The sequence below is a fragment of the Pogona vitticeps genome, chromosome 2 (genome assembly GCF_051106095.1).
Source record: "Pogona vitticeps strain Pit_001003342236 chromosome 2, PviZW2.1, whole genome shotgun sequence".
NCBI lineage: Eukaryota > Metazoa > Chordata > Lepidosauria > Squamata > Agamidae > Pogona > Pogona vitticeps.
In genome coordinates this window covers 217244450-217266671 of record NC_135784.1, presented here as the reverse complement: position 1 = coordinate 217266671, position 22222 = coordinate 217244450, and the positions used below count along the sequence as shown (strand labels likewise).

Sequence of the window (22222 nt, the reverse complement as noted above, 5' to 3'; positions counted from 1 at the left end):
CCCCCCCCCCAAAAAAAGGCATCTCTATATAGCAGTGTTTTTAAACTGTCTTTTAAATCTCCTTAAGGAGATAAGAGGGAGGGCTTGTTGAGAAAGGGCCTTTTCGGCAGCTGCCCCCAGACTATGGGATGCCATCCCGACTGAGATTTGTCTGGCCCCAATGCTGATGACATTTCGGCGCCAGGTCAAAACCTTCCTGTTCCAGAAGGTTTTTAATTGAAATAATATCAGCTGTGGGTCCGATGGCAATTTTTAGAGTATATATTTTTAATTGCATTTTAACTATTTTGCCTTTTTATTGTATTTTAAATGTTGTAAGCTGCCCAGAGACCTTCGGGTAGTGTGGGTGGCATATAAGTTAAATAAATAAATAAAATGTAGGGAGGGAGGGAGCCAGGGGGCAGCTCTACTAGAAGTTGGTTCCAAATTGCTGGCACCACAGCAAAAAAGGTCCTGTTTCTGGTGGACAATCTCCTGACCTCTTTTGGAATGGCTACTTGGAGGAGCAGTATATGTAGATGATTTTTTAAATAAAATTACAGAATGCCATATTATATTGACAAAGTTTCAAAGAAAAAAAATCACCACCCTTGGGAGCCTACCACATGAAAAGTGCTATGTTTATTGAGTAACTCCTGTTAGCTAACTGCAGTCATTTACTGAAGGATGGGGGTGGAGACTGCATGGCCTAAACCCTTTTAAATGGACTTTGAATTGTCCCCAAACAACTGCAGAGTGTATGCAGATTAGGCCTGTTTTCTGTAGACTTAACATGTAACAGTGCACAAATGACAAAACAAGACTGGATTCGTTTCCAAGTCAAATAAAGCAGCAAACATTTGAGGAGATCAGCAATCTTCTCAGTTGTACGTGGTGCTAAGTGCTTGCCTCAGGCTTTTAAGAGCCCAAGCAGCAAGGCCCCTGTGATTTCTCTAGCATTTTTTTTGCTCTGCCTTAACCTGGAAAAAATCCCATAATCATCTGGAACTAATGATCAAAGGCAATCCAGGACTTCAGGCTACCTTCATGATTAACTACTACAGTGATGCAGAAGCACTCCATTACTACAAGCAGGTATTTCTGTTGTCATCTGATCACATAGCCTGCCAGACATTTTGATGTCATCCAAATTAAATCTTGACAAAAGTTTATTCATTTTTTATTTATTTATTTATTTATTTATTTATTTATTTATTTATTTATTTATTTATTATTTTCAATTTGTCTTCCTCCTCAAAGAAGACCCAAAGCTACTTACAACATTAAAAGACAATATTTAAAGCTGAAAACAGTTAAGTATACAAATATTTAAAAGAATCAAACAAAAGCCACACTAAACAACAGTAAACCAAAGCTTCAACAAAAACCCATTCAAAGCAACAAAGCACAATAATCCATTTAAAAAGCCCACTCAGGAAGCCTGCCACTAAGGGAAAGCCTGCCTGAAGAGAAGGGTTTTTATCTGCCTGCAGAAGGACAGCAAAGATAAGGCCAGTCTGGTCTCCTGTGGGAGGGAGTTCCAAAGTCAGGGAGCAGCAACAGAGAAGTGAAAGAGCAGATTTAAAGAATAAGAGGCCAACCCATAGCACTTCTGAATTATCTGGAAAAGCCAGGTAGCAAAAAGGACCAGGGATTACTTTTCCCAGATTTGGGTAAAGCAGAGCCAAACTTTAGTTACTCATGTTCTAGTTTCTTCCAGGTTGTATTAGCATAATACAGTTTATACAGGGCTGCCTTCAGAGAATATATAGGGACCTCAACTGGCTTAGCATATGTCTCCTAGCTTTTAACTGGAATGGGCAGATCAGATTTATTCTATACAATCATATTGCTCACCAATTTATTTCCAATTTAATCCAAAACAATGACCAAAAACATACAAGCTCTTGACATCCTCAAAAATCACTTGTGCTCATATAAATCTGTCTGAACTTTCACACTATCTACTGAGGCCCTGCTCTGTGAGCACAACAGGTACACATGTGAACAAGAGAGTGCAACACAATCTAGCCTCATTCTTTCTGTCTGATGTCTAGTGGTTTCCTAGTTTAGATACAGATTTACACTAGATACAGATTACCCATTTCCACTGTGGATCGGTTCCAAGCCTCCCTGGAAGATACTGTAAACTGCAGATAACAACAAACTATACATATATAGCATGGTAAAAGCAAAAAAAATGAGAAAAATTAATTTCACATGCATTACCAGAAATGGCCACTAGAGAGAGTAGGAGACCATACTATAAGTATTCACAGCATGGTCTTTGGTGCCTTCTTGTAGCTGGTTCTGGTAATACATGTGAAAGTAGGGGTTTTGGGATTTTTTCTTTTAATATAGTGGTACCTCGGTTTACAAACACTTAACATAATTTTTGGTTTATGAGCAAAAACCCATTGAAAATAATGCCCCAGTTTACCAAGGTACCACTGTATTTTTAATATTTTCAGACAGTTGATAAGTGAATCAGTGGTTACTGATCCCATGGATAACAGGGTCTTACTGTATGAGTTATTGCAACATGACTGCCTCCTTCATGGTAGGCTAAAGATGCCAAATACAACAGCAAAAGCAGATGTTTGTGACAAACATTAAGAAGTCCCCTGGTCCTGATTAAGGAAGGGAATCTACTTCTTTTTCTCACAATGTTTACTGTTCTCAGTTCTAAAGTCACAAAGTGCAGAATAACTAAATGCTTTACCACTCAACTGAATCTAACAATCATACTATGAGTTCAACTTTAAGGCAGCACACAGCATACTACCTTGCCAAAAAGGTAGATTAGTGGTGACCAATTAAGATGCAATTTTCAATCCCAACTAGCACTGAAGACAGAGTAACATGCCCCAAATCAGAAATCAAAACTATTAAGTCACCCTAGAGAAATTGATGCTGCAGAACAACCATTTGTTCCATCTTTCCCATTCTGCAAGAAAGTAGATCACCTGCAAAACAAGTACAGTGGTGCCTCACATTACGACGTTAATTTGTTCCAGCGAAATCGCGGTAGAACAAAAACGTCGTGATTTTTAAAAGCCCATAGAAACACATTATAACCAGATTAATGCGCTCCTAGAGGCTTCAAACTCACCGTTCAGTGAAGATCCTCCATAGCGCAGCCATTCCTCGCTGCCTGTGCAGCGAGGAATCCGTACAAAAACACAGCAGGCGGCCATTTTGTTTACCCGGTGGCCATTTTGAAACCACGATCAGCTGTTAAAAAATCATCGCTTTGCGATGATCGGTTCCCGAAGCAGGGAACCGATCATCGCAAAGCGAAATTCCCCCATAGGGAACATCGTTTTGTGATCGCTTTTGCGATCGCAAAAAGTTCGTCATGATGCAATTTCATCGTCAAATGGAGCACACGTCTTGCGGGGCACCATGGTAAAGTGGTGCCTTGACTTACGAACGCCTTGACCTATGAACATTTTGAGCTACGAACACAAAATTTTGCTTTGATTTGCGAACGGAACTTTGACTTACAAACAAAAAAAGGCAGGGGAAAAGGGTGGGAAATTCAAATAGCTAGCTCTAGGTGGCACCGAGGCTGCTTCTTTGTAGCTCTTTCACCCAGGCAGTTAGAGTGTGTGTGATCTGAGGAGGCTGCCTGCTAAGGTAAGGTGCTGTTTTATACTTTTAAAAAACTGTTCTGGGTATTTTTGCAGCGTGATTTTCGGCTGGGGGTTTATGTTTCCGTGCTGTGATGGATCCTGGAGGGGTGTTTGTTTTTCAGATTTTCCTCCAATTTCCCATGGGGAGGGGGGTTTGGTTCCTTTTTCGAGTGTTTTTTCACATTTCTGATGGGTCTTGGGGAATTTTTTTTTTGTTTCCCTCTCCCATTTCCAATGGGTCTTGGGGGGTTTGGTTGATTTTGGGCCAGAGTTGCCAACTGAAGAAAATAGGAAGGGAAAAGTCAGTAAAAGGAGGAGCAGCTTGTAGTCAAGGAGGAAAGACAATAATGGAGAGAGCTGGGTGGAAGTGCTGGAGTGGTACGAACTTGAGCTATTCAAGGAAGTGCTGCATGCCTTGAGCTTTAGTGAGCCACAAAATGCATTAGCACAAAGGAGTCCTGAGGTGCCGCTTGCAGAACCTGCCTCCACAACTCTATTTTCCATCCAACGATGACAGTGCAGACATCACAGACAATTCAGCAACAGGAAGCTGAGCTGCAAGCTATCTAGCATATGACCTCTTCTTCCTATAACAGACGCATGGACAAACTAGTGGCTAGCTCAGTGATTTAGGGATCTGAGATTGGGAATACAATTCCCCACTTTGCCTCCTTGACAGAGGCTGGACTCACTGATCCATAGGATCCCATCATGTGCAATTCTAAGATGATGATGTGATTATTTTTAAGACTCCAGAGGCTTTCATGGGAAAAGCGAGGTAATTGCTCCCAATCTTTGGACTTAAGGACTGCCCAGAAATAGACTGGCTGGGGCAGAGAGGATTTGAAAAGCTGAAGTTGTTTGTAGTTATCCTTTGCTATGCGAGATTATTTTTTTATTTATTTCTTAAGACTACAAATCCCAAGCTTCCTGCTCCTGTCCCACTGCTAGCTGAGAGCTTTCTTTCTGAACAGGAAGCTACACATAACTAGGCCTAGTTCAGTGTCAAAGCTTTCCAGGGATTTGTAGTCCAAAAAATCCAGACATCCCATCCTATTTGCTACTGCTGAAAAGGTAGCGCTTCCTAGTTTATCGTTGTCTGAAAAACAGACAAAAAGGACTCTAAAAGAGTGTAAGATGCCGCATCGTAACTTGTATTAGAATTCCAAAATAGTTTCAATGTTGGGCTTCCACATCCAACTGAGCCCCTCTCAAAGAAGAACAGAGATAATTTATTTCTGGCTTTAGCCAGAGCAAGTTGCTCATCAACAAAAATTTCACTGGCAACACTCCTTAGACCTTACAGTAGCAAGGACACCCCTGTCACAGCTATGATGTTATCTTTCTTAAACAGATGGGTACATCAATCATTTCTCTGTCACACAAACAAGCTAGCTGCTGCATCCTTGTCATCTGTATTCCCACTGAACAGTTCGTGTTCTAGGCACAACTGCAAGGAACAGTTAAAAATAAGAACTTAACCTATGAAGAATAAGCACAAGGAAAGTTGCAGTGGCAGAGTATATACACTGAATGCAAGCAGTAGCACAAGAACAAGGGTTCAAGTCTAGAAGAATTGCCACAATGGTTGACTAGAACAGTCGTTCTTAACTTTGGGTTACTCAGGTGTTTTTGGACTGCAACTCCCAGAAGCTTTCACCACCAGCTGTGCTGGCTGGGATTTCTGGGAGTTGCAGTTCAAAAACACCTGAGTAACCCAAGGTTAAGAACCACTGGACTAGAAGAACAAGCTCCCAAACCCACACAAAGCCTACTGCAATCAAAGGCTAACAATTCTGGAAAAGCAGATTTCTTCAACGTAACACTTTACAGATTTGTTGCATATTTGCACTGCAAACTTTCATTAGCCACCAACATTAATAATAATCCCACTGTCTGGGGTGATAACAGCTGTAAACTAGAGCAGTGGTTCTCAAAATTAGGGGGCCCAGATGGTCTTGGTTGGACTGCAACACTCAAAAACCATTGATGGCACTAGCTATGGCGTCCAGGAGTTGTAAGCCAAAAATATCTGGGACCTCAAGGTTGTGAACCACTGAACGGAGCTTGATAATGGCTTAGAAATGGGGAGGGGGTGAAAATATGTAGGAAGTCGTTCATTTTCAAAGAAACCAGTAAGAATGAAACACCTGTAAGGAAAGGTAGAAATACAGTCCTTTTTATGCTCTACCCCTAATGCTGGAAGCCTGCACTGGAACTGAAATCTTCAAGTAGAAAGACATTATTCGCTTCCAAGACTGCACTTATGATACTTAGTTTTGTATTCCAGAGCCCAAGACTAGCAGAATAACAAGGAAACACTACTGTGAAAATAGTTACATGTACTCTATATCCTACTATGCCATCTATATCCTACTATGCCATCAGGCAGATCACTGTTCACTGAACGAACATTACAGTGGTGCCTCGCTTAACGGGCGCTCTGTTTAGCAACAAAACTGCATAGCAACGAAGATTTTGCGATCGTAAAAGCGATCGCATTGCAATGTTTTAAATGGGTTTTCTTCACTTTGCGATGAACAGTTCCCTGTTTCGCTTACCAATCATTGTAAAGCGATGATTTTTTAACAGCTGATCGGCGGTTCCAAAATGGCCGCCAGGTAAAAAAAATGGCCGCCCGCTCTGTTTAGGGACGGATTCCTCGCATAAGAGGCAGCAAAAATGGCCACCATATGGAGGATCTTCGCTTTAATGTCAGTTTTCTGCCCACAGGAATGCATTAAACAGGTTTTAATGCATTTCTATGGGCTTTTTAAAATCACATAGCGACGAAATCACTTAGCAGCGATTTTTGCTGCACGGATTAACGTTGCTATGCGAGGCACCACTGTATTTCCTCGGAAGAGCCTGCCGCTGTTTACTCATCTGCTCAGTCTTTCTTTAATCAAACATCATATTTAACAACTGTGTACTTGAAACACTAAGGCTGTCTAACAAGAGGACTATACATGGCTCTTAAATGTGTACATCAACGGTGCACTGGGAGACCAATTAATTCTTGAAACATTATTCTGTTCTACATGATAACAACGGAACACGTCAAGCCATGGCAAATAAGTAAAAGCAACATGAGGACCCTGCAAGAGCGGCCAGAAATATTTGAGCTAATTTCCTGAGAGCCACTGCGATCAATTGTGCGGGAGACTCCCAGATATGAAGGGTCTCTTATTATTTTATATGTCTCTGATTTTATCATGATTTTATTTGGTTATATTTGTATTTTAAACAATTGTGACAGCTTTTAGCTAATACAATAAACTCAAACTTCAACTTGAACATGAGGACCTTTGACTATTGTCAGGCACCTCTTCTTCCGGTGCACAATTATGAACTTGTCTTTGCAGCACAGGGAAGAGTACTTAACAGTATAGATGCTTCCAGTTGCAAAACAGCCAAACAGATACCCTGGCTGAAATCATCTTGTGCAATTTATGTCATGTAAGTCAGACTAGATCATCAGCTGCCACAGTTTTTCAGAATGTAAAAAATTTCAATTCCCCCCCTCACAAAGGTTCCAAGGATCCCATGGGATCCCTTTCCTCCTAGCTAAGCTGTTGAGGGTCAATGGATGGGTTAGTCCTTGATTTCCTAAAAGGTGACATCACCTCTGGAGTCCCCAATGGCTCTCCTATGATAAGTGGGATCTCAAGGGAGCCTCAGAACCTTTGGGGTAAGTGGACTGGAAAATATTAACTTCCGAAAAGTCGGTGCAGCCAATGCAGTGTAAAGCTGCTCAACAGGATTTCAGCTATTGTTGCACTTTATTAATTAAAGTAGTAAAATTTTACTTCAAATTTATCAGCAGCTGAAACCAATAAACAGGATGGTAAGGTCTTAATAGAAAAACCCTCCCTCCATCAAAAACAAAACCAAAAATCCGCAGGAGATTTGCCGTAAGAGTTCAATGGGTGTTATTGTGTTCTCAAGCATTATTACTGAAATTATATTTCCTTTCTCCCCTGCAGCCAGAAAATACGGTGCCATTTCATGGGTTTCTTTTAACGAATCAGAGAAATCAGTTGGCATGGTATAAGCCAAAAGGGCAACCAGTAGCTTAAATCAAGGTTATTTCAACATACATGTGCCTCATATATGAAACAACCCCTAGCAGTTTAGTAAATCACTTCAGAATCCAATCCATCTGCATGGGTACTTAACTAGGTAGCTCAATTAAAGTGTTTCAGAAGTGCCTGGTAAGAGATTAAAGTTCTCCGTCACTCAGATTATTAAAACCATTTTGTACCAGCTTTGCAATTCAAGCGTAGTCAAGGTCTACACATTCATATCAAACAGCGAGATAAGCCAAATACAGTCTCAGTTCAGCACAGCTCTTAACTAAATGCTCTTGTTTTGATGGAAGGCAAGAAAATGAACACAGAGAACAGCATAAGAGAAGCAGAGCAATTCACTGCAATATAGGCTGGTGATTAAGGCAGCCTATTAGATGGTACAACAGGACAGCTGCTACTCATTTGCACATTTCTTCCATGGTACTACTTCACTGCTCACAAGCCACCGCTACTTGAGTGAAGAAATTCATATGGATCCTAGCTCACTCAACCGTCATGTGGGGACCTGTGTCAATGAGATCAACCTCAAGATGATGGAGCTGCTGAATGTTACAGCATAGAAGTGAACTACATTTAAGGGGAGGCAGTTCCTGTGACACTGACCTAATATTTCAGACAATCCATTTTAAAAAGAAAAAGGGAGACAAGGAGAGGCTTCAACTCTTCCATGTCTAATTTCCAAATACTTTTAGTCTCCAAAAGACTTCTTCTCGTCTGTAAGAAGTACTGGGCAGACATAAAACAAGAGATAAAACGATGAGGCATGGATTACGTATACTGTATTGGGGGGACGTGGTGGTGCTGTGGGCTAAACCGCAGAAGCTTGTGCTGCAGGGTCAGAAGACCAAGCAGTCGTAAGATCGAATCCACGCGACGGAGTGAGCTCCCGTCGCTTGTCCCAGCTCCCGCCAACCTAGCGGTTCGAAAGCATGCAAATGCAAGTAGATCAATAGGAACCACCTCGGTGGGAAGGTAACAGCGTTCTGTGTCTAAGTCGCACTGGCCATGTGACCACGGAAGATTGTCTTCTGACAAAACGCTGGCTCTATGGCTTGGAAACGGGGATGAGCACCGCCCCCTAGAGTCGAACACGACTGGACAAAAATTGTCATGTGACCTACAGGGGCCTATTATACAATTTCCACAGCTCCTGCTGAAAAGAAAATTTCAGCCAAAAAATAAAAAGTCATACCTGTAGGGGACTCCCACTGTTACAATTCTCCTAACTGTCATTCTGCACTTTCTTTAAATCCCAACAAGGGTGTGGTACAGTAGACAGAGTCATGGGTTCAAATCCATGCTCAACCATACAAGTTCATTGGAGGGATGGCAATGGTGAAACTACTTCTTAAATACCTGACAGACCTTGAATGCCATTAGGGTTGCCACAAACTGGATGTGACTTGATGCACATAACATGCATATTTTCTCACTTCCATCTATCATCTTTCTGCTTCCTCCATGAATCTTAATGTTCTGCCTGAAACTCAAATTAACCTTACACTTGTACAAATCAATGGTGGGTGCATGTGTAGGGTTAATTCCAAAACACACCTCAAGGGAAGTACTGTAGTCTATTGACCAGCTTAAAATCTAGCACACCTCTTTTGCCAAACAAGTTAAATTCAGACATACGATCAGTATTTAAGATAAATTTTTCAAGAAACTGATATCCTCATTCTTTTTACTGGCAAAGAGGAAAGGGAACCCCATTCATCAGAACCAGAACAGAAATTCACCCCGCTGGCTTCCTAGGGTGCTACTAAAATACAGTCTTCCACCAAGACTGGCCCATTCCCTCCACTTCCAGAAACGAACCAGTGTATATCCTCTCTTGCCATGGTAACCAAGAACACCAACAACGGCAGACAAAACTATGTCATATTAATTTATGAGTAAAAACATACAACATAAACAAAATTTAATGTTTGAATCGGCAAATTATAGAGTCCATTAATTATAAAGACCAAAAATGCTGAGCAACTGAGAAGGAAAGCAGGCAAGCAACCAGAGTGGGTAGAGATCAAATACATCAAAAACATTTACATCAAATTTAAATTCAATTAAATCACAATTTTAAAAATGATTTAAATTAATTTTTTAAAAATTTGAATCATCCAAAACCAATTTTTATTTAAATCATGATCAAATCAAATTAAATCAAATTCATCCTGCAAGCAACATTGTAACTTGTCTAGCCAGTGTGCTTGGGAGGTAGTACCACTGTTTGGATCCCAAGCTATGGTTAGTGTATCTCCTGCAGGATCTGAACAAAGTCAAATTGCCATAGGTTAGGAAATCTCCGTAAGTATTACATATTGCATGCCGAGTTGGCACGACCCTTTTTGTGGTGTAAATTGCACATGACGACTAAAATCCTACTAGGAGTTATGTCTGCAGTTATGACTTAGTATGCACCAACAAATTCCTACACTAATTTCCTAACCAAATCACCAATGAGAGTTATACCAATTTTCTTATGTTCAAGAGGATTTGGGTGAGTATTTCAGAATCCACAGAACTTATGGTTCATGTTTTTAAAAAAGCAGGAAAAATGCCCGTCCACCCACACAAACACAAAGTTCAACAAACTGAAGTCAAGGAGGTTTTTGTAAGGAGTGTTATAAAATATGCTTCTCTTTGGTTCATTGATATCAGCTTCTGAGGAGAAAAAAATAATCTGAGGTAACAATTTGAGGAAATCAAGACGCAAAGGCCAGAAGAGAAATAAAAGGTGAATCAGTATTGTCAAGTTAGTCACTTAATCTATAACCCTTTAACGCTGAAGTGCACACCTAAAGTTAATCTCCTGCTAATGTAAAAACTACATTTGGTTTACTATTCTATGCCAATAAAAGAAACTCACACACACTAATAGCCCATTCCATTTCCCTCACAAAGGAAAAACATCCACACTTCTGTCCCAGTTACAGTATCTTTCCTGCAACCTGAAATCTATTTTTAACCTAGCTTAATTTTCAACTCTTCTTCCTCCAATATTGCTTCGGATGGCAAGTGCTGTCATTGAACACATCCAGAAGACACCAGGTTGAGGAAGGTTGGGATAGGCTAGAAATGGAAAATGCTAATTTTTGGACTATAACTCTTGAAATAATCCAGCCAGCACAGCACATTTCAGTATGAAGAACACTTTCTACACTCTTATCTTTAAAACTATTATAAACTTCAAACACTCAAAGTCATCTTTATCATGGTCTGAAACATCTTTCTCTTTCCTTTTCTATTCCTTCTTATCCTCTTTTATTACTAATCATCTAGTAGAAAGAGCTGTAGGGATGACATTTTAGTCAATCTTGAAAGGGGAAAAAGCATTAGAGTAGACGAGTAGATCATGTACTTACATTCTTGGTAAGAGGAACCAGTACAAGGAAAATCTCAGAACTTCATGTCTACTATAATTTCCCAAGGAAACACTAAACAGATTTAACTATGCTTTTAATCCAGTCTGAGCAGTTTCAAGTATCAAGTCATTTTATGCTTAACACATGACAAAACAGAGATCTATTGTGCAAGTTAACGTTATGAAGACATTCGGATTTAACACAGTTTGTGTAAACAAGCTGGATGACATTTACAAACATACCAGATGAACTAGATACTGTCTGAACATACACACATCCCTTTCTAAATCTCTCTGCTTAGTTTTTCCAAAGATGAATAAGCCCCTATTGAGAACTATGCCTGTAAGACCCCACACAAATACAGTACTAACATCTAACCACAAAACAACATGGAAGGAAAGAGACAACCTCACCTTTTTCCTAAACAGGTAAGGAAGAAAAGGGTGTATGAGAAATCAAATGAAGCAACAAAGATAAGCTTTAATATTTAGGAAATTGGACCAATGACCAAAAACTGTGGCTCACCTTGGAAGCCAAACTTATGACTGACATCACCCAGTCCCTTCTTGAACTCTACATCACAATCAGAGAGAAGAGGAAGGTAGAGTTGTTTATTTTTAAATTGTGCTTTTGCAGGAATTACTAGGTACAAACAGCACTTTGCCGTTGCTATCTCCAGCAGCAGCTGGAGGAACAGAAGAACCTGAACTTTCACTACAAGGAGCAGGGTGGATTAAAATCAATTTGGTAAAAAAATATTGGTTTTTAAATTTGAATCAGATTTATTTAAAAAAATGCTTTTGGAGGAAAAACCTCTCTCGTAAAGATAGTTTTCTATTTAAGATACGTTGTAGTTCAAAGGTTATTCACCATGACATAGAACTTAGTTATGTAACATGAGGCTGCATATTCATGCAATATTTACAATATTTGTTTAACCACTTCAGTTAATAAACATTGATGTTTAAGCAAATACAAGAATATGTAAGCTACATAATGTTATTGTTTTAGTTAAAAAATTTAAGCAGTTGGCCAAAATCAGTTTGGATACAGCTGCTATACTAACCTGACAGATTATTATTCTAAATACTGTACAAAATCTTCATCTAGTTGCAAATATTAAAGATTATAACTACAAGCAAGAATGAGTCTTTAAATTTAAGAATCATGATTTAAATTGAGTCTTACTGACTAGTGATTTAAATCAAATCCACCCTTGCAGGGAGTCACATCCTTCTGCTAAAAACAATGTCAGCAGTGTGCTTTCGTTCTACAAAAGCCTAACAAGGCAACAGAAAGATAAGATCCTAGAGACAAGATGAGCATTGAAATGGATTATTTTCCTCATTTCTTATTAGGATTTTGCAGAAGGGGGCAGCAACAAGAAACTGCAAAAAGGCAGAAGCTACCTCTCCCTTCTTCTCTTTCTCTACAGAGGAAAGGACACAAGAAATGTCCACCAGATCAGCCCAAAGTCCAACTGTGCCTTATCACAGCAACTGACCAGCTGCCTGTGTATTATCCACAAGTAAGGCTTTAGTACAACTGTATCCTCTCTCTCACCTTCATGAGAGACTGATATAGAGAGAAATCCCAGGACTGATACCAGACCTGAGGATACAGCCATCCTGACTATCAATAGACAATTTCCTTGACTTGCCCTTTTAAAGCCATCCACGTTGGCAACCCAAAGAGGGGTTCCTCTCACAATTCAGTCATACCACCTTCTCTGCCTGGATGGGTTATGTTCAGTAAGTTAGCACTTTAGTTGGGAAATGCCTCCTGAGGGCCAGTGCCTTCCTTTCCACTCTCTGAGACTCTTACTCCTGGGTGCTCAGGGAAAACACACACAGGATGTTTCCCAAATATCCTCAGACACTGGGTTTGTACCTTCCACCCCTTTACAGGTGTTCAAATAAACCACAGCTTAGGTAAAAATTTTATTATATTATTAAAAAGCAAAAAAAATAGCAAAACATACCAAAAATTTACAATAATTTCAGCAGTGATTACAAAAACCATCATCAGGTAAGATATACAATGTACAGAACTCAATGAATGTTTTGGATAAAGCTGATAAAGCTGTTCCCTCAGAAAATAAAGAAAACCAACTCCATAAGCTATACTTACAAACATGTACAAAGTTCTTCATGGTAGGTATAAAGCATTGTATGAATATGCTAAGTCATGATGATGAATGGAGGGTGGCTTTGTTCTAACTAACCATCTCTCTTAAATCCCATTATCCCATCAACCACAGTTCTAAGAATCCACTGATCAGAAGGCTGTGTTTAATTGGCTCTAGCTGTACCAGTTAATTGGCTCTGCTCCAGGTGTAAAGACAATCCATCATCAAGACTCCTTACTCTCCCTCACCTTCAAAGGTCTTCCTGATCCCACTAAATACAGTACTCTTATCTTAGATAGTGCCCAAAAAACCCACAACAACCATTGGATCCAGGCCGTGAAAGCCTTCAAAAATACATTACACAGTTCTCAGAACATTCGTCCCTAGCAAGATTAATTTGAACATTTCACTGCTTTTCAGAGTCTTGGTGTTAACCCTCTAACTGCTTTAGAGATGTTACAGACTTGATGTTAACTCCATAAACCATAATTCCCCCCACAGCAACCATCATGACTTCTTGCAAATTTCACCATTTAAGCACATGCTACATTACATATTTTCACTTCCATAATGTAGGCTTTGGGAGAAAACCACCATCAGAAATGCACCCAATACATAAAAACTAGAAAAAGAAGGGAGAGAAACAAAAAGAAACGAAATTCCTCCCATTTCTCTTTTCCTAGAGTTTTTGCAGGAAGATGCATAGAGGAATTGGCTGTGGCTTCCTTGGAGAGCCCAGTTTGCAGCAAGACCAGAATTTCCTCTCTTGGCCTCCCCTGTCACTCTGGAGGGAGAAGGCACCACCTCGTGGCTGATCTCCAAAACAGCTGGAAGGAAAGACACAATCTTGCCTTTTCCTGAACAGGGAGGGAAAAAGTATATGGTCTCCTTCTCCTCCCCCCCCCCTTTTTTTTTTTGTACAAAGGAGGAAAAGCCTGCAGAACACATTTTCTCCTCAGGAAATAAAAGATGAATGTAGACACAGTTTGATGAAAGCAGAGCTTCTGAAAGAAACACAGTGTAACCTGCCATATGGAGGGATCCTCACCACTGTCAACAATTGTACAGCTCAGCAGCAACTTTAAACACTGAGTCTAATCAAATCTACTTACACTAATCCTAGCTGACACCTGTCTTATTTCAGTGACACTTCCAAGTAATATATGCTTAGAATTGCAATCTCGACATAACCCATCCAAAAAAAAAAAAAAAAAAAAACTTCTCAAGATAACAGTTCAACCTGAACTTTACATCTATTTATCATGGCCTATTTGCTTCTGCTTACTTCAGTTTCCCTGAGATGCCAACTATTTATCTCCACATCACAAAAAGTGCCTTGCATGCCACAAAATCCTTGTGTAAATAAATACCTGCCTCATAAGGATGCATAAGACTCTTGAACTCTTAAACTTTCACAAGACAAGACTGTCCAGGTGGCAACCTAAATAAACCAAGGTGCAATTATGTCTGTCTCCACTGGGACCTTCAGTGAGTCTCCAGAATATTTTATCTTTCTAAAATAAGTATTTTTGTATCTGTCAGGGTCAGTTCAACAAGGTCAATAGGTGCTACAAACATTGCCACAGCTTGCTGATGCTGCCACCTAGCATCTTCTTATGTAACAGCTGATTACAGACTCTTACCATTTGAGGCTAGATCTGAAATAGGGTGACTTCAAACGTGTACTTTTTCCAGACACAACAATGGAAATTGTGCAAGAAAAAAAAATATCAGAACAAGTATCATTCAGAGTGAACACACAAGTACTGTACGTTTCCTCAACAGTCAGAGTACATTTCCTTGGTACCAAATTCATCTTTCCATAACACAAGAACAGAATAACACAGCACCATCCAGTACTTTGTACTTCAACATCACTCCAGTCAATATATGTGCTTCCTTATCCATACTTTCCCCATAACAAGAGCAGAGGCAATGTGGACTGCCCACTTCCCCATAAAAAATACTCAAGTCCCAGCATATATTTTCCTCCTTTTCTTTTAAATCTCTGCTCATTATGTCCATCTGTAACATATCCCGGCACAGAGGCAAAAGTTTGACTGGGACAAACAGGTCTGTCCTCATAGCAGTTTTGCCATATAATTGGGATGATGCGAGACTAGGTCTAAGACTGCCATGCCAAATGATTAAAATGAATCATCTAATTCATGATCCCCTAATTCATTCAGGAATCCTTTTAATAGGACTCAGCAGCTGCCTTTGCACACAACCATAACCCATAATTTTGCCTCCAGCTAGTAACACTCCCACCTCCGTTCTGCACCTCATCTTTTTGTGACACATGCCCTTCAGATGTTATTACGCTAGAAGTGCCATGATCCTTGACCACCAGCATATTATCTGGGGCTGATTAGATTTGTAGTCTAAAATCACTGGAGGGCACCAGCATGGCAAAGGCTGGCTGTACAATAAGACAAAGGCTTAACGGAAGCAGCCTGCCAGGAAAACAACAGCTGGAAGAAAATGATCTAATTTCTTGAGGTCTAAAGTAATGCATGCTGCCTAGGACTCACATTAATAGTAGTAATGCTATTTATAATCACAAATGCTATTTAGGCTATCTTACGCTTTATTGCAAAGTTAAAGTTTGGCTTCTGAAAGCAAAATCAATGTGTGCGCGTGCACACACGCACGCACACACACTGTAATATTATAATAAACAAACTTTTATTTTGCAAAATTGACTTATCACTGCATTATACTAGACAAGGAAACTAAAACCACTTCCAAATATTGTAAGAGAAATGCCAGTAACACTTGCCAAAGCAGGGCACAAATACAACAACAAAGACTTCCCAAAGCTTACATTACAGAGGAATGCATTGTACATTGCTGATTTCTCCTCCATCTTGAACGCTAATCCACAAATTGTTAGCTCAGCTTCCTTTCCTGTCTACCAGCTGCTAACAAAGGTACATCCCTTAAAACTGCTTAAAATCAAAAAGGAATACAGCAAAGAGTTTCCACCTGTGCCCTCCCTACCCCTCTCTTACATGATGCTTCATGATCTCTTTACTGTATTCATTCAGTAATCCTACTAAAAGGACCTTAAATAGCAGAGCTCTGCTAGGAAGGGGCAATGGCACTTCCAGAGGGAATGAATACATTCAGGTGATAATCAACTCAGATTGACCCAGAAACAAGGAGGGATGTCACCTTGATTTTAGGTGGGAGGGCGGGATGGGGAGGGGAACTTAGCTTATTTCTGAGGCAATAACAGCAGAGCTCATCCACTCTGTACAAGTTATGAGAACTCCTCTGTTAAGGCTTGTGCATGCCCTCCAGCAAAAAAAGATCAATAACATTTTTGCAACTTCATTTATTTACTTATTTGGCTTATAGACAACCCAACTTAGGGAAAGCACTACTTGGGGCAGTTTATGTAATTAGGCAAAGCATACAACTAAAATAATAAAAGGAAATCAGAATGCATACCACCACTAAACTAAACCTACTCCAAATTCTGTCTTAAATATATGTAACTAGGATTAGGAGACATTTGCAATCTACCCTTCAGCTATTGTTTCAAGGGATATTATCAGACTCCTGGAAAAGCTCAGAAAACTTACAATGAATATGCTCTTGCTAGTCTTTGAGCACATGCAACCTCATCTGGGCAGTGGGAGTACTGACTCGCAAAATGTGCTAGTAGGGTGACCAATACTGGGCTCCCTGAGTGAACACATACAGTGGTGCCTCAACTTAGGACCACAATCCATTCCAGAAGATGGACGTAATTCAAAATGGTCGTAAGTCGAAGCACCATTTCCCATAGAAATGCACTGAAATGCTATTAATCCATTCCGGCCAAAGAAAGAAAATCACAAAAAAAAAAATTACTGCAAGACTCATTGGAAACGCGATTAATCCCTCTCAGCCAAAGGGGAAAAGAAAAAGAAAAGCAATCAAGCGTGCAAGACCCATCGGAAATGCACAGAAAACAAATGGAGCAGATCAGAAATGCACAGAAAACAAAGGGACCACGTCGGAATCGCAAAAGAAACAAATGAAAAAGCAAGGAAAGCATGCAAGACCCATTGGAAATGGGGGAAAAAACCAGAAAGCAACGAAACCCCCCAAGACCCATTAGACATGGGGGGGGGAAACCCAAAAAACAAAAACCCCCAAGACCCATCGGAAATGGGTAAAAAAAACCCAAAAAAACAAATCCCCAAAGACCCATCATAGCACACAAACATAAACCACCACCCCGGCCCAAAACCACACAGCAAAAACACACAGCAGAAAACAGCACCTTACCTTACCAGGCAGCCTGAAGCCTCCCTGCAAACACGTACACACAGTCCCAAGCCTCTTCTGATCGCACACTCTCTAACTACTGTACTGGTGCAAAAGAGCTACAAAGAAGCAGCCTTTTTTCCCTGCCTTTTTCTGTTCGTAAGTGAAAGCTCTGGTCGCAAGCAGAAGCAAAAGTTTGTGGCCGGAGCTGGTCGTAACTCGAAATGGTCATAAGTAGGGACGTTCATAAGTCGAGGCACCACTGTACAATGGAAGGAATAGGGAAGCAGAATGTGAGCCAGTACTTGCATAGAAAAAAAGCTTAGCAAAGGTATGTAACTAAAAGGACTTTGTCGTTTTGTTTGGCCTATCAAATTAAAATACAAGCAGTACTGTGAATAATAAAAAGAGAAAGAGACAGAGAAAGACAGAGAGATCTGGCTTCCTCTGTAGATCATTCTATATGTATACAAGGCAAATGCTAGTAACCCTATCAGTAAAGCCCTACAAAGAATCAAGCATAATTTGTCCCCTTGAACAGTGCTAATTCAAGCTTTACTCATTTACATCGCCGCTCTAATCCTAAAGTAATAATTCAAAACCTTTTGCACACACTCAGTTGAGCACCAAGATAATCCTGAAACACACAGCTGTTGGCCTAGGGCTGAACAGCCCCGGGCAACCCCAACTGTGAACAAAATGACCACACAGATATAGTTCTGGAAGGAAAGGAAACAACTCTATTGGTTTCAGCAGCAAGTTGCTGGCGCAGCACTGGGATGGATCCAGAGGACTGACAGGCTTGAGTGCCTCTCAATGCCGCCCCTCCAGCAATCCACTCAGAGCAGTCCACCTAGGGTGACCGAACAATGAGTCCATGCGGGCATATGCCATTCCGTGATAGCCTGGGGACAGTGGGGAGCATATGGCCCCCAAGCTAGGCCAGAGCCTGCCCAATCTCCAGCTCCCTTTAAAGGGATCCCTTACTTCCAGGGCCTGCAGACCCTGCCTGGAGCTCATTAACACCATCGAGATTCATTCAATGCCCCAGCTAGCCAGAGAAAATTGTGCCAAAATTGTGCAATTGGCAATACCACGAATAACACTTTTATCACCCATACCTCTAATACCAATGTAACTTAAAGCAACTGTACATGCAATATAAAAATTGGAGGGGGAGGAGCCAGCAAGCCACTGAATGGCCAGGGAGTCACTGAAGCTCCTGTTTTAAACTGGAGGGCGGTGGCGGACGGAGTGAAATGCCATAACTCTGGCCTGCACACCAAGGCCCTTTATTTCAAAATTTTTGCAGGGACCAGTGGAAGGCAGCCACATCACCACAACCTCCCGATGGCCCCCACGTCTAGCCTTCTGCAGCTCCAGCACCATTTTAGGGAGCACCAATGCCACCCAGGCCACCGACAATGAGGAGGCCTGATAAATTGGGCCACCTTTTTTTTAACATGTCCTCTTCAGGAAACGTCTTGCTTTATATTATAATACTGAATGTGTATCCTTGTTACATTTAAGCTAAATAAAGACATGCCAAAAGTCTCCAGCTGCTGTCCTAGGATGCAGTCGAACAGACCTATAGCTCTCTTTTTAACAAGTCCAGTGCAAGTTATTTTCTGGTGATCAGATAATGTAAAAGAAATCATGAAATAGCCCAACTCTTCTTCATAGAACAATCTGGACTTCTCTGGCCAATGGTTAGGGCTTTTCTTTTTTGGAGCTAGGCTACAGCTATTTCTAGATGCATGGAAGGATCACTTTAAAGGAGATCGCTCCCAGCAAAGTAACCTTTCCCAGAGCAGACATATTCCTATCACCATCTGATCACACCTCCAGAAGCACTAGTGAGTAGGTCCCAATAAAGTCAATGGTGCTTTCTTCTAAGTAGAAATGCATACAATCTCACTGTAAGCACTATCTGCAGCTATCTCTTCCCTTTCCATTTTTCTCTCTTGCTCTACAGCCATATCAGTAGGAAAAATGCAAAGCAAAACTAGGAAAGGTATTGAACAGCTATCTCTTGCAAAAGAGAATGGAGAGTCATAATTTTAAAATCAGTGGTTGTTGTGGGTTTTTTGGGCTCTTTGGCCGTGTTCCGAAGGTTGTTCTTCCTAACGTTTCGCCAGTCTCTATGGCCGGCATCTTCAGAGGACAGCACTCTGTGCTCTGGTCCAGAGCACAGGTTGCTGTCCTCTGAAGATGCCGGCCACAGAGACTGGCGAAACGTTAGGAGGAACAACCTTCGGAACACGGCCAAAGAGCCCAAAAAACCCACAACCATTAGATCCCAGCCATGAAAGCCTTCGCGAATATATTTAAAATCATTGTTTCCCCTTTCCTGATAGTTTTTTTCCTTTTAAAAAACATTAAGAAATCTATTTTTTAAACTTACCACAAGACGTAACTTCTAAAAATCTATGAAGGAAAAAATGTAAACATTTTAAAGATATTTCTGTTAACTACATATGTACAAAGAGGCAGCATAACACACACTGTGGTGGAATAGTAACCTGTACAAATATATTTGTATAAGATAAAAGGACAGGTTAAGAAGAACTGTGATAAATGCACATGTTCACAGTGGCTCAAAGAGAAAGAACAGGGATACCACAAGGATTGGTACTGATATGAATGCTACATATTTTATTCTTAAGTGATCGAAGCCAAAACAATACAGCATTGGTAGAAGACAACAAAACATTTAGGTCTGTAAAAAACCAGTAAGACTGATGAGGTCCAAAACAATTCTTAAAACAGTGAGAATTATCAGCAAAATGCCAGATGAGATTCAATATAATGGAACCAATTTCATATACAGCAAGAGAAAGTAGCACCACTAAGACTAGCATTTCTCAGAAATATAAATCTGAGATGCTGCCCCGTAATATTAGCTTTCAATATGAGAAAAGTATTGATTCTATTTTTTTCCCTCCTCTAGCTTTTGTCTAATCCATGCTGAGGAAGAACCTCCCCATATTCTATAACCGGACAGTCATCAAGCTTCCTTCCCTCCCAGTACAGTTAGAGGAAATGCCAATGGTAATAAGCAGAAAGAAGAAAAATTATCCTTTCACAACACTGGATGGCACTTGCAACTACAAAGGAGGCAAGTAAACCCTAGACCACCTCTTTTCCTCTCCCTTCTTCATGTTCACCCCCACAAGAAAAATGTTACCACATTGTACCTGGCAGGCAAAGTGAGAAGGCAGAGTTATTTAGCTTCCTAATTACACATTTAGATTGGGTGAGAAATTATTCAAATTACTCCCTGAATAAGGGGAAGATGGGATAACTTGCCTTATTCCCAATCTAAAGAAACTGGAGCGATCTGCTCATTCTAGACAGTTTGGTGACTAAATTACCCTAGATTTACTGATTAGCACATACCAACTGCTCATGTCCAGTTCAATCTAGTCTGGCATAATCAAGAGCCTACAGCACATTATACAAATTTACTGTGCCTCAATATGTGTTCAGTTTTAACACTGCCATGGGATTCTTTGTTTTGTTTTTCTTGTTTATTGCTACAACTAAGTCAATAGTAATTATTTTATGGAATTTGATATTTATTATTATTGCAGCTAAACTAGGGTCACTGTTACAAGAAAAGCTGCAGCAAGCCTCAGAATAACAAGCTCCCCCCATCCACTGCTCTACTCTTCTAGCAAAACTGAAAGATAAAAAGCTTCTGCTTCAATTTTACTGGCATATCCCATCACGTCAAGATCCAGACAGACTGTGCAGAAACAAACCAACCTCAATCCACAGTTATGAAGATGGCTTGTTTAAACATGGTACCTTTAACATTAATCACAGTTGAGGTGTCACATTCAACTATAATTAATAAAAATGGGAAAGCTTCCTATCTTATCACGACATCACTAGGGAAGAAGTACATGGCTCACTGGGACATGTTCATATAACAATAGCCATAGATTATCATCATACAGTAACACTTCTTGGATATTGACTAAAATCCTGTTACTTAGTGCAAGCTACAAGTAAAGTAGGCCTAATGAATCAGTGGAGATGTGATGAGTCAAATCCTCCTTAAGTTCCATTGATTCAAATAAGCCTACCCTAGCAGCAACGTGCTATGCTAAGCAACAGGATTCCAGACAATATCCACAAGAATATCAAAATAAAATCTGCAGCTGATCAACTGCAATGGCAATTAATCAACAAGAGACTTCAGAATAAATATCACTCAGTTTAATAGGGTCGCTGAAATTTCTCCATCTTACTACAAGAGCTCCAGCAATAAGGATGTATTGCAATTTTGTGCAAAGATTCAAGGGAGGGGTCATGTACATATCACCACTGAGTATGTGATAACCAACACCACACCAGCAGAACACATTAGTTACATCACAATTACGTTTCCACGATATAGTCTATGTGGGCCTACTACCTCCTAATACAGTTTGAAAACTGTACCTGGTGAGAATTAGGAGAATGTTCTACCGTTAAAGTTGGTGTTGAGCAGTGATAAATCTCTCCAAAGATAAATTTTGACCTTTCTCAGTTTAACAGAAAATAAATCCTCTCCAAAAATAATTCCAAAGAGAAATTTCAAATAAATTCTCACGTGAGAATCAGAAATTCTGTGCTCACCTTATGTATAAGTTAGCTGAAATTGAAAGGGGGGGAAGTCTTTTCATTATACAATCAACTTTGGTCTGAAGTTCCCCTCTTTTCAAAACCCCACACTTCAATTAAGCTCCAGGGAAAAATTCTAAGGTAAATCCTTCCTTT

General features: G+C 40.3%; 1 protein-coding gene across 31 annotated transcripts in view; it reads right to left on the bottom strand.

Annotated features, from left to right (window-relative positions):
• Positions 1–22222, bottom strand: part of ELAVL2 (ELAV like RNA binding protein 2) — a 258364-nt gene that overhangs the window by 168664 nt on the left and 67478 nt on the right. For 2 of the 31 annotated variants that reach the window (XM_078384898.1, XM_078384904.1), the window contains exon 2: positions 17477–17717. The exons of the other annotated variants lie outside the window; for them this stretch is intronic. The gene's annotated coding sequence lies outside the window, so the exon portion shown is untranslated. The remainder of the gene's footprint in view (positions 1–17476; positions 17718–22222) is intronic. 31 annotated transcript variants of the gene reach the window in all.